The sequence below is a fragment of the Ambystoma mexicanum genome, chromosome 1p (assembly GCF_040938575.1).
Source record: "Ambystoma mexicanum isolate Mex_15411 chromosome 1p, UKY_AmexF1_1, whole genome shotgun sequence".
Classification (NCBI taxonomy): Eukaryota; Metazoa; Chordata; class Amphibia; order Caudata; family Ambystomatidae; genus Ambystoma; species Ambystoma mexicanum.
In genome coordinates, this window is record NC_090921.1 from 1,028,655,430 (window position 1) to 1,028,671,825 (window position 16,396).

At 41.6% G+C, this 16,396-nt stretch overlaps 5 non-coding genes across 5 annotated transcripts; all 5 read right to left on the reverse strand.

Annotated features, from left to right (window-relative positions):
• Positions 1-2,600: 2,600 nt before the first annotated feature.
• TRNAY-GUA (transfer RNA tyrosine (anticodon GUA)) lies at positions 2,601-2,686 on the reverse strand. The gene is given in 2 exon segments: positions 2,601-2,636; positions 2,650-2,686. It is a non-coding gene; the product is annotated as a tRNA-Tyr (tRNA).
• Positions 2,687-6,469: 3,783 nt separating this feature from the next.
• Positions 6,470-6,555, reverse strand: TRNAS-GGA (transfer RNA serine (anticodon GGA)). The gene is given in 2 exon segments: positions 6,470-6,505; positions 6,519-6,555. It is a non-coding gene; the product is annotated as a tRNA-Ser (tRNA).
• Positions 6,556-7,761: 1,206 nt separating this feature from the next.
• On the reverse strand, positions 7,762-7,847 carry TRNAY-GUA (transfer RNA tyrosine (anticodon GUA)). Its single transcript is given in 2 exon segments — positions 7,762-7,797; positions 7,811-7,847. It is a non-coding gene; the product is annotated as a tRNA-Tyr (tRNA).
• Positions 7,848-12,192: 4,345 nt separating this feature from the next.
• TRNAY-GUA (transfer RNA tyrosine (anticodon GUA)) lies at positions 12,193-12,278 on the reverse strand. The gene is given in 2 exon segments: positions 12,193-12,228; positions 12,242-12,278. It is a non-coding gene; the product is annotated as a tRNA-Tyr (tRNA).
• A 520-nt stretch (positions 12,279-12,798) lies between these two features.
• Positions 12,799-12,884, reverse strand: TRNAY-GUA (transfer RNA tyrosine (anticodon GUA)). Its single transcript is given in 2 exon segments — positions 12,799-12,834; positions 12,848-12,884. It is a non-coding gene; the product is annotated as a tRNA-Tyr (tRNA).
• Positions 12,885-16,396: the final 3,512 nt, after the last annotated feature.

The window sequence follows — 16,396 nt, forward strand, 5'->3', positions numbered from 1 at the left end:
TTATTTTATTTTCCAAGTATTTTACTTTCCAAGTATTCAATAAAATGTGCATTTGGCAAAAGTCCTTCAATCCGGATTTCAACCAGCGACCTAAGGATGCCAGTTTTACCACGACAGTCCTCGGCTCTACCAACTGAGCTATCGAAGGCTTGGCAAATCAGCCACTAGCAAGCTCAACACGAGCTTCTACTTCAACCGTCGACATGCAAACATCTATTGCAATTCGTGCAAAATACTACAAATTTGGCTTGTGAGGTTCCCGAATTGAGTAAAAGCACATCAGTTCACAATTAAAAAAATGACCCCCTCCGCAGTCTCCCGCATGTTACTGACCACCATACTAAGGAGGAAAAGTTGAAAGGCGGCGCCTCACAGGCCATCTCCTCAGAGTATTCATCAGTGTTGGGCCTTGACAATATTTTAATATCTTGGATGGTGTATAGTGTTCTCCCATTTCCCTTGAGAAATCAAGATTGTCAAGGGGATTCTGCTGTTTTGTCAGTTCATAGCAAGAGATGGGGATCCAAAATACCTCACAGGAAACCAACGAAGATTGGTGTCGGACAGAAAAATAACGTGGCCACAGCCTCAAAGCAAAAGGCATCTATTTTCAGTGATGAAATATAATATAATTATAAATTGTCTTTTATTTTACTTTCCAAGTATTTTACTTTCCAAGTATTCAATAAAATGTGCATTTGGCAAAAGTCCTTTGAGCCGGATTTGAACCAGCGACGAGCTATCGAAGGCTTGGCAAATCATTCTCTAGCAAACTCAATACGAGCTTCCACTTCAACCGTCGACTTGTAAACATCTCTTGCAATTCGTGCAAAATACTACAAATTTGGCTTGTGAGGTTCCCGAATTGAGTAAAAGCACATCAGTTCCCAGTTAAAAAAATGACCCCCTCCGCAGTCTCCCGCATGTTACTGACCACCATACTAAGGGGGAAAAGTTGAAAGGCGGAGCCTCACAGGCCATCTCCTCAGAGTATTCAGCCGTGTTGGGCCTTGACAATATTTTAATATCTTGGATGGTGTATAGTGTTCTCCCATTTCCCTTGAGAAATCAAGATTGTCAAGGGGATTCTGCTGTTTTGTCAGTTCATAGCAAGAGATGGGGATCCAAAACACCTCACAGGAAACCAACGAAGATTGGTGTCGGACAGAAACATAACGTGGCCACAGCCTCAAAGCAAAAGGCATCTATTTTCAGTGATGAAATATAATATAATTATAAATTGTCTGTTATTTTATTTTCCAAGTATTTTACTTTCCAAGTATTCAATAAAATGTGCATTTGGCAAAAGTCCTTCAATCCGGATTTCAACCAGCGACCTAAGGATGCCAGTTTTACCACGACAGTCCTCGGCTCTACCAACTGAGCTATCGAAGGCTTGGCAAATCAGCCTCTAGCAAGCTCAATACGAGCTTCCACTTCAACCGTCGACATGCAAACATCTATTGCAATTCGTGCAAAATACTACAAATTTGGCTTGTGAGGTTCCCGAATTGAGTAAAAGCACATCAGTTCCCAATTAAAAAAATGACCCCCTCCGCAGTCTCCCGCATGTTACTGACCACCATACTAAGGGGGAAAAGTTGAAAGGCGCGCCTCACAGGCCATCTCCTCAGAGTATTCAGCCGTGTTGGGCCTTGACAATATTTTAATATCTTGGATGCTGTATAGTGTTCTCCCATTTCCCTTGAGAAATCAAGATTGTCAAGGGGATTCTGCTGTTTTGTCAGTTCATAGCAAGAGATGGGGATCCAAAACACCTCACAGGAAACCAACGAAGATTGGTGTCGGACAGAAACATAACGTGGCGACAGCCTCAAAGCAAAAGGCATCTATTTTCAGTGATGAAATATAATATAATTATAAATTGTCTGTTATTTTATTTTCCAAGCATTTTACTTTCCAAGTATTCAATAAAATTTGCATTTGGCAAAAGTCCTTCAATCGGGATTTGAACCAGCGACCTAAGGATGCCTGTTTTACCACTACAGTCCTCTGCTCTACCAACTGAGCTATCGAAGGCTTGGCAAAGCAGTCTCTAGCAAGCTCAATACGAGCTTTTACTTCAACCATCGACATTCAAACATCTCTTGCAATTCGTGCAAAATACTACAAATTTGGCTTGTGAGGTTCCCGAATTGAGTAAAAGCACATCAGTTCACAATTAAAAAAATGACCCCCTCCGCAGTCTCCCGCATGTTACTGACCACCATACAAAGGAGGAAAAGTTGAAAGGCGGCGCCTCACAGGCCATCTCCTCAGAGTATTCATCAGTGTTCGGCCTTGACAATATTTTAATATCTTGGATGGTGTATAGTGTTCTCCCATTTCCCTTGAGAAATCAAGATTGTCAAGGGGATTCTGCTGTTTTGTCAGTTCATAGCAAGAGATGGGGATCCAAAATACCTCACAGGAAACCAACGAAGATTGGTGTCGGACAGAAAAATAACGTGGCCACAGCCTCAAAGCAAAAGGCATCTATTTTCAGTGATGAAATATAATATAATTATAAATTGTCTGTTATTTTACTTTCCAAGTATTTTACTTTCCAAGTATTCAATAAAATGTGCATTTGGCAAAAGTCCTTCGAGCCGGATTTGAACCAGCGACCTAAGGATGCCTGTTTTACCACTACAGTCCTCCGCTCTACCAACTGAGCTATCGAAGGCTTGGCAAATCGTTCTCTAGCAAACTCAATACGAGCTTCCACTTCAACCGTCGACTTGTAAACATCTCTTGCAATTCGTGCAAAATACTACAAATTTGGCTTGTGACGTTCCCGAATTGAGTAAAAGCACATCAGTTCCCAATTAAAAAAATGACCCCCTCCGCAGTCTCCCGCATGTTACTGACCACCATACTAAGGGGGAAAAGTTGAAAGGCGGCGCCTCACAGGCCATCTCCTCAGAGTATTCAGCCGTGTTGGGCCTTGACAATATTTTAATATCTTGGATGGTGTATACTGTTCTCTCATTTCCCTTGAGAAATCAAGATTGTCAAGGGGATTCTGCTGTTTTGCCAGTTCATAGCAAGAGATGGGGATCCGAATCACCTCACAGGAAACCAATGAAGATTGGTGTTGGACAGAAACATAACGTGGCCACAGCCTCAAAGCAAAAGGCATCTATTTTCAGTGATGAAATATAATATAATTATAAATTGTCTGTTATTTTATTTTCCAAGTATTTTACTTTCCAAGTATTCAATAAAATTTGCATTTGGCAAAAGTCCTTCGAGCCGGATTTGAACCAGCGACCTAAGGATGCCTGTTTAACCACTACAGTCCTCGGCTCTACCAACTGAGCTATCGAAGGCTTGGCAAATCAATCTCTAGCAAACTCAATACGAGCTTCCACTTCAACCGTCGACTTGTAAACATCTCTTGCAATTCGTGCAAAATACTACAAATTTGGCTTGTGAGGTTCCCGAATTGAGTAAAAGCACATCAGTTCCCAATTAAAAAAATGACCCCCTCCGCAGTCTCCCGCATGTTAATGACCACCATACTAAGGGGGAAAAGTTGAAAGGCGGCGCCTCACAGGCCATCTCCTCAGAGTATTCAGCCGTGTTGGGCCTTGACAATATTTTAATATCTTGGATGGTGTATAGTGTTCTCTCATTTCCCTTGAGAAATCAAGATTGTCAAGGGGATTCTGCTGTTTTGCCAGTTCATAGCAAGAGATGGGGATCCAAAACACCTGACAGGAAACCAATGAAGATTCGTGTTGGACAGAAAAATAACGTGGCCACAGCCTCAAAGCAAAAGGCATCTATTTTCAGTGATGAAATATAATATAATTATAAATTGTCTGTTATTTTACTTTCCAAGTATTTTACTTTCCAAGTATTCAATCAAATGTGCATTTGGCAAAAGTCCTTCGAGCCGGATTTGAACCAGCGACCTAAGGACGCCTGTTTTACCACTACAGTCCTCAGCTCTACCAACTGAGCTATCGAAGGCTTGGCAAATGATTCTCTAGCAAACTCAATACGAGCTTCCACTTCAACCGTCGACTTGTAAACATCTCTTGCAATTCGTGCAAAATACTACAAATTTGGCTTGTGACGTTCCCGAATTGAGTAAAAGCACATCAGTTCCCAATTAAAAAAATGACCCCCTCCGCAGTCTCCCGCATGTTACTGACCACCATACTAAGGGGGAAAAGTTGAAAGGCGGCACCTCACAGGCCATCTCCTCAGAGTATTCAGCCGCGTTGGGCCTTGACAATATTTTAATATCTTGGATGGTGAATAGTTTTCTCTCATTTCCCTTGAGAAATCAAGATTGTCAAGGGGATTCTGCTGTTTTGCCAGTTCATAGCATGAGATGGGGATCCAAAACACCTCACAGGAAACCAACGAAGATTGGTGTCGGACAGAAACATAACGTGGCCACAGCCTCAAAGCAAAAGGCATCTATTTTCAGTGATGAAATATAATATAATTATAAATTGTCTATTATTTTATTTTCCAAGTATTTTACTTTCCAAGTATTCAATAAAATGTGCATTTGGCAAAAGTCCTTCAATCCGGATTTCAACCAGCGAACTAAGGATGCCAGTTTTACCACGACAGTCCTCCGCTCTACCAACTGAGCTATCGAAGGCTTGGCAAATCAGTCTTTAGCAAGCTCAATACGAGCTTCCACTTCAACCGTCGACATGCAAACATCTATTGCAATTCGTGCAAAATACTACAAATTTGGCTTGTGAGGTTCCCGAATTGAGTAAAAGCACATCAGTTCCCAATTAAAAAAATGACCCCCTCCGCAGTCTCCCGCATGTTACTGACCACCATACTAAGGGGGAAAAGTTGAAAGGCGCGCCTCACAGGCCATCTCCTCAGAGTATTCAGCCGTGTTGGGCCTTGACAATATTTTAATATCTTGGATGGTGTATAGTGTTCTCCCATTTCCCTTGAGAAATCAAGATTGTCAAGGGGATTCTGCTGTTTTGTCAGTTCATAGCAAGAGATGGGGATCCAAAACACCTCACAGGAAACCAACGAAGATTGGTGTCGGACAGAAACATAACGTGGCGATAGCCTCAAAGCAAAAGGCATCTATTTTCAGTGATGAAATATAATATAATTATAAATTGTCTGTTATTTTATTTTCCAAGCATTTTACTTTCCAAGTATTCAATAAAATTTGCATTTGGCAAAAGTCCTTCAATCTGGATTTGAACCAGCGACCTAAGGATGCCTGTTTTACCACTACAGTCCTCTGCTCTACCAACTGAGCTATCGAAGGCTTGGCAAATCAGTCTCTAGCAAGCTCAATACGAGCTTTCACTTCAACCGTTCAAACATCTCTTGCAATTCGTGCAAAATACTACAAATTTGGCTTGTGAGGTTCCCGAATTGAGTAAAAGCACATCAGTTCACAATTAAAAAAATGACCCCCTCCGAGGTCTCCCGCATGTTACTGACCACCATACTAAGGGGGAAAAGTTGAAAGGCGGCGCCTCACAGGCCATCTCCTCAGAGTATTCAGCTGTGTTGGGCCTTGACAATATTTTAATATCTTGGATGGTGTATAGTGTTCTCTCATTTCCCTTGAGAAATCAAGATTGTCAAGGGGATTCTGCTGTTTTGCCAGTTCATAGCAAGAGATGGGGATCCAAAACACCTCACATGAAACCAATGAAGATTCGTGTTGGACAGAAACATAACGTGGCCACAGCCTCAAAGCAACAGGCATCTATTTTCAGTGATGAAATATAATATAATCATAAATTGTCTGTTATTTTACTTTCCAAGTATTTTATTTTCCAAGTATTCAATAAAATTTGCATTTGGCAAAAGTCTTTTGAGCTGGATTCGAACCAGCGACCTAAGGATGCCTGTTGTACTACTACAGTCCTCTGCTCTACCAACTGAGCTATCGAAGGCTTGGCAAATCATTCTCTAGCAAACTCAATACGAGCTTCCACTTCAACCGTCGACTTGTAAACATCTCTTGCAATTCGTGCAAAATACTACAAATTTGGCTTGTGAGGTTCCCGAATTGAGTAAAAGCACATCCGTTCCCATTTAAAAAAATGACCCCCTCCGCAGTCTCCCGCATGTTACTGACCACCATACTAAGGGGGAAAAGTTGAAAGGCGGCACCTCACAGGCCATCTCCTCAGAGTATTCAGCCGCGTTGGGCCTTGACAATATTTTAATATCTTGGATGGTGTATAGTGTTCTCTCATTTCCCTTGAGAAATCAAGATTGTCAAGGGGATTCTGCTGTTTTGCCAGTTCATAGCAAGAGATGGGGATCCAAAACACCTCACAGGAAACCAATGAAGATTCGTGTTGGACAGAAAAATAACGTGGTCACAGCCTCAAAGCAAAAGGCATCTATTTTCAGTGATGAAATATAATATAATTATAAATTGTCTGTTATTTTACTTTCCAAGTATTTTACTTTCCAAGTATTCAATAAAATATGCATTTGGTAAAAGTCCTTCGAGCCGGATTTGAACCAGTGACCTAAGGATGCCTGTTTTACCACTCCAGTCCTCCGCTCTACCAACTGAGCTATCGAAGGCTTGGCAAATCATTTTCTAGCAAGCTCAATACGAGCTTCCACTTCAACCGTCGACATTCAAACATCTCTTGCAATTCGTGCAAAATACTACAAATTTGGCTTGTGAGGTTCCCGAATTGAGTAAAAGCACATCAGTTCACAATTAAAAAAATTACCCCCTCCGCAGTCTCCCGCATGTTACTGACCACCATACAAAGGAGGAAAAGTTGAAAGGCGGCGCCTCACAGGCCATCTCCTCAGAGTATTCATCAGTGTTCGGCCTTGACAATATTTTAATATCTTGGATGGTGTATAGTGTTCTCCCATTTCCCTTGAGAAATCAAGATTGTCAAGGGGATTCTGCTGCTTTGTCAGTTCATAGCAAGAGATGGGGATCCAAAATACCTCACAGGAAACCAACGAAGATTGGTGTCGGACAGAAAAATAACGTGGCCACAGCCTCAAAGCAAAAGGCATCTATTTTTAGTGATGAAATATAATATAATTATAAATTGTCTGTTATTTTACTTTCCAAGTATTTTACTTTCCAAGTATTCAATAAAATGTGCATTTGGCAAAAGTCCTTCGAGCCGGATTTGAACCAGCGACCTAAGGACGCCTGTTTTACCACTACAGTCCTCAGCTCTACCAACTGAGCTATCGAAGGCTTGGCAAATGATTCTCTAGCAAACTCAATACGAGCTTCCACTTCAACCGTCGACTTGTAAACATCTCTTGCAATTCGTGCAAAATACTACAAATTTGGCTTGTGACGTTCCCGAATTGAGTAAAAGCACATCAGTTCCCAATTAAAAAAATGACCCCCTCCGCAGTCTCCCGCATGTTACTGACCACCATACTAAGGGGGAAAAGTTGAAAGGCGGCACCTCACAGGCCATCTCCTCAGAGTATTCAGCCGCGTTGGGCCTTGACAATATTTTAATATCTTGGATGGTGAATAGTTTTCTCTCATTTCCCTTGAGAAATCAAGATTGTCAAGGGGATTCTGCTGTTTTGCCAGTTCATAGCATGAGATGGGGATCCAAAACACCTCACAGGAAACCAACGAAGATTGGTGTCGGACAGAAAAATAACGTGGCCACAGCCTCAAAGCAAAAGGCATCTATTTTCAGTGATGAAATATAATATAATTATAAATTGTCTGTTATTTTACTTTCCAAGTATTTTACTTTCCAAGTATTCAATAAAATGTGCATTTGGCAAAAGTCCTTCGAGCCGGATTTGAACCAGCGACCTAAGGATGCCTGTTTTACCACTACAGTCCTCTGCTCTACCAACTGAGCTATCGAAGGCTTGGCAAATCATTCTCTAGCAAACTCAATACGAGCTTCCACTTCAACCGTCGACTTGTAAACATCTCTTGCAATTCGTGCAAAATACTACAAATTTGGCTTGTGACGTTCCCGAATTGAGTAAAAGCACATCAGTTCCCAATTAAAAAAATGACCCCCTCCGCCGTCTCCCGCATGTTACTGACCACAATACTAAGGGGGAAAAGTTGAAAGGCGGCACCTCACAGGCCATCTCCTCAGAGTATTCAGCCGCGTTGGGCCTTGACAATATTTTAATATCTTGGATGGTGAATAGTTTTCTCTCATTTCCCTTGAGAAATCAAGATTGTCAAGGGGATTCTGCTGTTTTGCCAGTTCATAGCATGAGATGGGGATCCAAAACACCTCACAGGAAACCAATGAAGATTCGTGTTGGACAGAAAAATAACATGGTCACAGCCTCAAAGCAAAAGGCATTTATTTTCAGTGATGAAATATAATATAATTATAAATTGGCTGTTATTTTACTTTCCAAGTATTTTACTTTCCAAGTATTCAATAAAATGTGCATTTGGCAAAAGTCCTTCGAGCCGGATTTGAACCAGCGACCTAAGGATGCCTGTTTTACCACTACAGTCCTCCGCTCTACCAACTGAGCTATCCAAGGCTTGGCAAATCATTCTCTAGCAAGCTCAATACGAGCTTCCACTTCAACCGTCGACATTCAAACATCTCTTGCAATTCGTGCAAAATACTACAAATTTGGCTTGTGAGGTTCCCGAATTGAGTAAAAGCACATCAGTTCACAATTAAAAAAATGACCCCCTCCGCAGTCTCCCGCATGTTACTGACCACCATACTAAGGAGGAAAAGTTGAAAGGCGGCGCCTCACAGGCCATCTCCTCAGAGTATTCATCAGTGTTGGGCCTTGACAATATTTTAATATCTTGGATGGTGTATAGTGTTCTCCCATTTCCCTTGAGAAATCAAGATTGTCAAGGGGATTCTGCTGTTTTGTCAGTTCATAGCAAGAGATGGGGATCCAAAATACCTCACAGGAAACCAACGAAGATTGGTGTCGGACAGAAAAATAACGTGGCCACAGCCTCAAAGCAAAAGGCATCTATTTTCAGTGATGAAATATAATATAATTATAAATTGTCTTTTATTTTACTTTCCAAGTATTTTACTTTCCAAGTATTCAATAAAATGTGCATTTGGCAAAAGTCCTTTGAGCCGGATTTGAACCAGCGACGAGCTATCGAAGGCTTGGCAAATCATTCTCTAGCAAACTCAATACGAGCTTCCACTTCAACCGTCGACTTGTAAACATCTCTTGCAATTCGTGCAAAATACTACAAATTTGGCTTGTGAGGTTCCCGAATTGAGTAAAAGCACATCAGTTCCCAGTTAAAAAAATGACCCCCTCCGCAGTCTCCCGCATGTTACTGACCACCATACTAAGGGGGAAAAGTTGAAAGGCGGAGCCTCACAGGCCATCTCCTCAGAGTATTCAGCCGTGTTGGGCCTTGACAATATTTTAATATCTTGGATGGTGTATAGTGTTCTCCCATTTCCCTTGAGAAATCAAGATTGTCAAGGGGATTCTGCTGTTTTGTCAGTTCATAGCAAGAGATGGGGATCCAAAACACCTCACAGGAAACCAACGAAGATTGGTGTCGGACAGAAACATAACGTGGCCACAGCCTCAAAGCAAAAGGCATCTATTTTCAGTGATGAAATATAATATAATTATAAATTGTCTGTTATTTTATTTTCCAAGTATTTTACTTTCCAAGTATTCAATAAAATGTGCATTTGGCAAAAGTCCTTCAATCCGGATTTCAACCAGCGACCTAAGGATGCCAGTTTTACCACGACAGTCCTCGGCTCTACCAACTGAGCTATCGAAGGCTTGGCAAATCAGCCACTAGCAAGCTCAACACGAGCTTCTACTTCAACCGTCGACATGCAAACATCTATTGCAATTCGTGCAAAATACTACAAATTTGGCTTGTGAGGTTCCCGAATTGAGTAAAAGCACATCAGTTCACAATTAAAAAAATGACCCCCTCCGCAGTCTCCCGCATGTTACTGACCACCATACTAAGGAGGAAAAGTTGAAAGGCGGCGCCTCACAGGCCATCTCCTCAGAGTATTCATCAGTGTTGGGCCTTGACAATATTTTAATATCTTGGATGGTGTATAGTGTTCTCCCATTTCCCTTGAGAAATCAAGATTGTCAAGGGGATTCTGCTGTTTTGTCAGTTCATAGCAAGAGATGGGGATCCAAAATACCTCACAGGAAACCAACGAAGATTGGTGTCGGACAGAAAAATAACGTGGCCAAAGCCTCAAAGCAAAAGGCATCTATTTTCAGTGATGAAATATAATATAATTATAAATTGTCTTTTATTTTACTTTCCAAGTATTTTACTTTCCAAGTATTCAATAAAATGTGCATTTGGCAAAAGTCCTTTGAGCCGGATTTGAACCAGCGACGAGCTATCGAAGGCTTGGCAAATCATTCTCTAGCAAACTCAATACGAGCTTCCACTTCAACCGTCGACTTGTAAACATCTCTTGCAATTCGTGCAAAATACTACAAATTTGGCTTGTGAGGTTCCCGAATTGAGTAAAAGCACATCAGTTCCCAGTTAAAAAAATGACCCCCTCCGCAGTCTCCCGCATGTTACTGACCACCATACTAAGGGGGAAAAGTTGAAAGGCGGAGCCTCACAGGCCATCTCCTCAGAGTATTCAGCCGTGTTGGGCCTTGACAATATTTTAATATCTTGGATGGTGTATAGTGTTCTCCCATTTCCCTTGAGAAATCAAGATTGTCAAGGGGATTCTGCTGTTTTGTCAGTTCATAGCAAGAGATGGGGATCCAAAACACCTCACAGGAAACCAACGAAGATTGGTGTCGGACAGAAACATAACGTGGCCACAGCCTCAAAGCAAAAGGCATCTATTTTCAGTGATGAAATATAATATAATTATAAATTGTCTGTTATTTTATTTTCCAAGTATTTTACTTTCCAAGTATTCAATAAAATGTGCATTTGGCAAAAGTCCTTCAATCCGGATTTCAACCAGCGACCTAAGGATGCCAGTTTTACCACGACAGTCCTCGGCTCTACCAACTGAGCTATCGAAGGCTTGGCAAATCAGCCTCTAGCAAGCTCAATACGAGCTTCCACTTCAACCGTCGACATGCAAACATCTATTGCAATTCGTGCAAAATACTACAAATTTGGCTTGTGAGGTTCCCGAATTGAGTAAAAGCACATCAGTTCCCAATTAAAAAAATGACCCCCTCCGCAGTCTCCCGCATGTTACTGACCACCATACTAAGGGGGAAAAGTTGAAAGGCGCGCCTCACAGGCCATCTCCTCAGAGTATTCAGCCGTGTTGGGCCTTGACAATATTTTAATATCTTGGATGCTGTATAGTGTTCTCCCATTTCCCTTGAGAAATCAAGATTGTCAAGGGGATTCTGCTGTTTTGTCAGTTCATAGCAAGAGATGGGGATCCAAAACACCTCACAGGAAACCAACGAAGATTGGTGTCGGACAGAAACATAACGTGGCGACAGCCTCAAAGCAAAAGGCATCTATTTTCAGTGATGAAATATAATATAATTATAAATTGTCTGTTATTTTATTTTCCAAGCATTTTACTTTCCAAGTATTCAATAAAATTTGCATTTGGCAAAAGTCCTTCAATCTGGATTTGAACCAGCGACCTAAGGATGCCTGTTTTACCACTACAGTCCTCTGCTCTACCAACTGAGCTATCGAAGGCTTGGCAAAGCAGTCTCTAGCAAGCTCAATACGAGCTTTTACTTCAACCATCGACATTCAAACATCTCTTGCAATTCGTGCAAAATACTACAAATTTGGCTTGTGAGGTTCCCGAATTGAGTAAAAGCACATCAGTTCACAATTAAAAAAATGACCCCCTCCGCAGTCTCCCGCATGTTACTGACCACCATACAAAGGAGGAAAAGTTGAAAGGCGGCGCCTCACAGGCCATCTCCTCAGAGTATTCATCAGTGTTCGGCCTTGACAATATTTTAATATCTTGGATGGTGTATAGTGTTCTCCCATTTCCCTTGAGAAATCAAGATTGTCAAGGGGATTCTGCTGTTTTGTCAGTTCATAGCAAGAGATGGGGATCCAAAATACCTCACAGGAAACCAACGAAGATTGGTGTCGGACAGAAAAAAAACGTGGCCACAGCCTCAAAGCAAAAGGCATCTATTTTCAGTGATGAAATATAATATAATTATAAATTGTCTGTTATTTTACTTTCCAAGTATTTTACTTTCCAAGTATTCAATAAAATGTGCATTTGGCAAAAGTCCTTCGAGCCGGATTTGAACCAGCGACCTAAGGATGCCTGTTTTACCACTACAGTCCTCCGCTCTACCAACTGAGCTATCGAAGGCTTGGCAAATCGTTCTCTAGCAAACTCAATACGAGCTTCCACTTCAACCGTCGACTTGTAAACATCTCTTGCAATTCTGAGTAAAAGCACATCAGTTCCCAATTAAAAAAATGACCCCCTCCGCAGTCTCCCGCATGTTACTGACCACCATACTAAGGGGGAAAAGTTGAAAGGCGGCACCTCACAGGCCATCTCCTCAGAGTATTCAGCCGCGTTGGGCCTTGACAATATTTTAATATCTTGGATGGTGAATAGTTTTCTCTCATTTCCCTTGAGAAATCAAGATTGTCAAGGGGATTCTGCTGTTTTGCCAGTTCATAGCATGAGATGGGGATCCAAAACACCTCACAGGAAACCAACGAAGATTGGTGTCGGACAGAAAAATAACGTGGCCACAGCCTCAAAGCAAAAGGCATCTATTTTCAGTGATGAAATATAATATAATTATAAATTGTCTGTTATTTTACTTTCCAAGTATTTTACTTTCCAAGTATTCAATAAAATGTGCATTTGGCAAAAGTCCTTCGAGCCGGATTTGAACCAGCGACCTAAGGATGCCTGTTTTACCACTACAGTCCTCTGCTCTACCAACTGAGCTATCGAAGGCTTGGCAAATCATTCTCTAGCAAACTCAATACGAGCTTCCACTTCAACCGTCGACTTGTAAACATCTCTTGCAATTCGTGCAAAATACTACAAATTTGGCTTGTGACGTTCCCGAATTGAGTAAAAGCACATCAGTTCCCAATTAAAAAAATGACCCCCTCCGCCGTCTCCCGCATGTTACTGACCACCATACTAAGGGGGAAAAGTTGAAAGGCGGCACCTCACAGGCCATCTCCTCAGAGTATTCAGCCGCGTTGGGCCTTGACAATATTTTAATATCTTGGATGGTGAATAGTTTTCTCTCATTTCCCTTGAGAAATCAAGATTGTCAAGGGGATTCTGCTGTTTTGCCAGTTCATAGCATGAGATGGGGATCCAAAACACCTCACAGGAAACCAATGAAGATTCGTGTTGGACAGAAAAATAACATGGTCACAGCCTCAAAGCAAAAGGCATTTATTTTCAGTGATGAAATATAATATAATTATAAATTGGCTGTTATTTTACTTTCCAAGTATTTTACTTTCCAAGTATTCAATAAAATGTGCATTTGGCAAAAGTCCTTCGAGCCGGATTTGAACCAGCGACCTAAGGATGCCTGTTTTACCACTACAGTCCTCCGCTCTACCAACTGAGCTATCCAAGGCTTGGCAAATCATTCTCTAGCAAGCTCAATACGAGCTTCCACTTCAACCGTCGACATTCAAACATCTCTTGCAATTCGTGCAAAATACTACAAATTTGGCTTGTGAGGTTCCCGAATTGAGTAAAAGCACATCAGTTCACAATTAAAAAAATGACCCCCTCCGCAGTCTCCCGCATGTTACTGACCACCATACTAAGGAGGAAAAGTTGAAAGGCGGCGCCTCACAGGCCATCTCCTCAGAGTATTCATCAGTGTTGGGCCTTGACAATATTTTAATATCTTGGATGGTGTATAGTGTTCTCCCATTTCCCTTGAGAAATCAAGATTGTCAAGGGGATTCTGCTGTTTTGTCAGTTCATAGCAAGAGATGGGGATCCAAAATACCTCACAGGAAACCAACGAAGATTGGTGTCGGACAGAAAAATAACGTGGCCACAGCCTCAAAGCAAAAGGCATCTATTTTCAGTGATGAAATATAATATAATTATAAATTGTCTTTTATTTTACTTTCCAAGTATTTTACTTTCCAAGTATTCAATAAAATGTGCATTTGGCAAAAGTCCTTTGAGCCGGATTTGAACCAGCGACGAGCTATCGAAGGCTTGGCAAATCATTCTCTAGCAAACTCAATACGAGCTTCCACTTCAACCGTCGACTTGTAAACATCTCTTGCAATTCGTGCAAAATACTACAAATTTGGCTTGTGAGGTTCCCGAATTGAGTAAAAGCACATCAGTTCCCAGTTAAAAAAATGACCCCCTCCGCAGTCTCCCGCATGTTACTGACCACCATACTAAGGGGGAAAAGTTGAAAGGCGGAGCCTCACAGGCCATCTCCTCAGAGTATTCAGCCGTGTTGGGCCTTGACAATATTTTAATATCTTGGATGGTGTATAGTGTTCTCCCATTTCCCTTGAGAAATCAAGATTGTCAAGGGGATTCTGCTGTTTTGTCAGTTCATAGCAAGAGATGGGGATCCAAAACACCTCACAGGAAACCAACGAAGATTGGTGTCGGACAGAAACATAACGTGGCCACAGCCTCAAAGCAAAAGGCATCTATTTTCAGTGATGAAATATAATATAATTATAAATTGTCTGTTATTTTATTTTCCAAGTATTTTACTTTCCAAGTATTCAATAAAATGTGCATTTGGCAAAAGTCCTTCAATCCGGATTTCAACCAGCGACCTAAGGATGCCAGTTTTACCACGACAGTCCTCGGCTCTACCAACTGAGCTATCGAAGGCTTGGCAAATCAGCCACTAGCAAGCTCAACACGAGCTTCTACTTCAACCGTCGACATGCAAACATCTATTGCAATTCGTGCAAAATACTACAAATTTGGCTTGTGAGGTTCCCGAATTGAGTAAAAGCACATCAGTTCACAATTAAAAAAATGACCCCCTCCGCAGTCTCCCGCATGTTACTGACCACCATACTAAGGAGGAAAAGTTGAAAGGCGGCGCCTCACAGGCCATCTCCTCAGAGTATTCATCAGTGTTGGGCCTTGACAATATTTTAATATCTTGGATGGTGTATAGTGTTCTCCCATTTCCCTTGAGAAATCAAGATTGTCAAGGGGATTCTGCTGTTTTGTCAGTTCATAGCAAGAGATGGGGATCCAAAATACCTCACAGGAAACCAACGAAGATTGGTGTCGGACAGAAAAATAACGTGGCCACAGCCTCAAAGCAAAAGGCATCTATTTTCAGTGATGAAATATAATATAATTATAAATTGTCTTTTATTTTACTTTCCAAGTATTTTACTTTCCAAGTATTCAATAAAATGTGCATTTGGCAAAAGTCCTTTGAGCCGGATTTGAACCAGCGACGAGCTATCGAAGGCTTGGCAAATCATTCTCTAGCAAACTCAATACGAGCTTCCACTTCAACCGTCGACTTGTAAACATCTCTTGCAATTCGTGCAAAATACTACAAATTTGGCTTGTGAGGTTCCCGAATTGAGTAAAAGCACATCAGTTCCCAGTTAAAAAAATGACCCCCTCCGCAGTCTCCCGCATGTTACTGACCACCATACTAAGGGGGAAAAGTTGAAAGGCGGAGCCTCACAGGCCATCTCCTCAGAGTATTCAGCCGTGTTGGGCCTTGACAATATTTTAATATCTTGGATGGTGTATAGTGTTCTCCCATTTCCCTTGAGAAATCAAGATTGTCAAGGGGATTCTGCTGTTTTGTCAGTTCATAGCAAGAGATGGGGATCCAAAACACCTCACAGGAAACCAACGAAGATTGGTGTCGGACAGAAACATAACGTGGCCACAGCCTCAAAGCAAAAGGCATCTATTTTCAGTGATGAAATATAATATAATTATAAATTGTCTGTTATTTTATTTTCCAAGTATTTTACTTTCCAAGTATTCAATAAAATGTGCATTTGGCAAAAGTCCTTCAATCCGGATTTCAACCAGCGACCTAAGGATGCCAGTTTTACCACGACAGTCCTCGGCTCTACCAACTGAGCTATCGAAGGCTTGGCAAATCAGCCTCTAGCAAGCTCAATACGAGCTTCCACTTCAACCGTCGACATGCAAACATCTATTGCAATTCGTGCAAAATACTACAAATTTGGCTTGTGAGGTTCCCGAATTGAGTAAAAGCACATCAGTTCCCAATTAAAAAAATGACCCCCTCCGCAGTCTCCCGCATGTTACTGACCACCATACTAAGGGGGAAAAGTTGAAAGGCGCGCCTCACAGGCCATCTCCTCAGAGTATTCAGCCGTGTTGGGCCTTGACAATATTTTAATATCTTGGATGCTGTATAGTGTTCTCCCATTTCCCTTGAGAAATCAAGATTGTCAAGGGGATTCTGCTGTTTTGTCAGTTCATAGCAAGAGATGGGG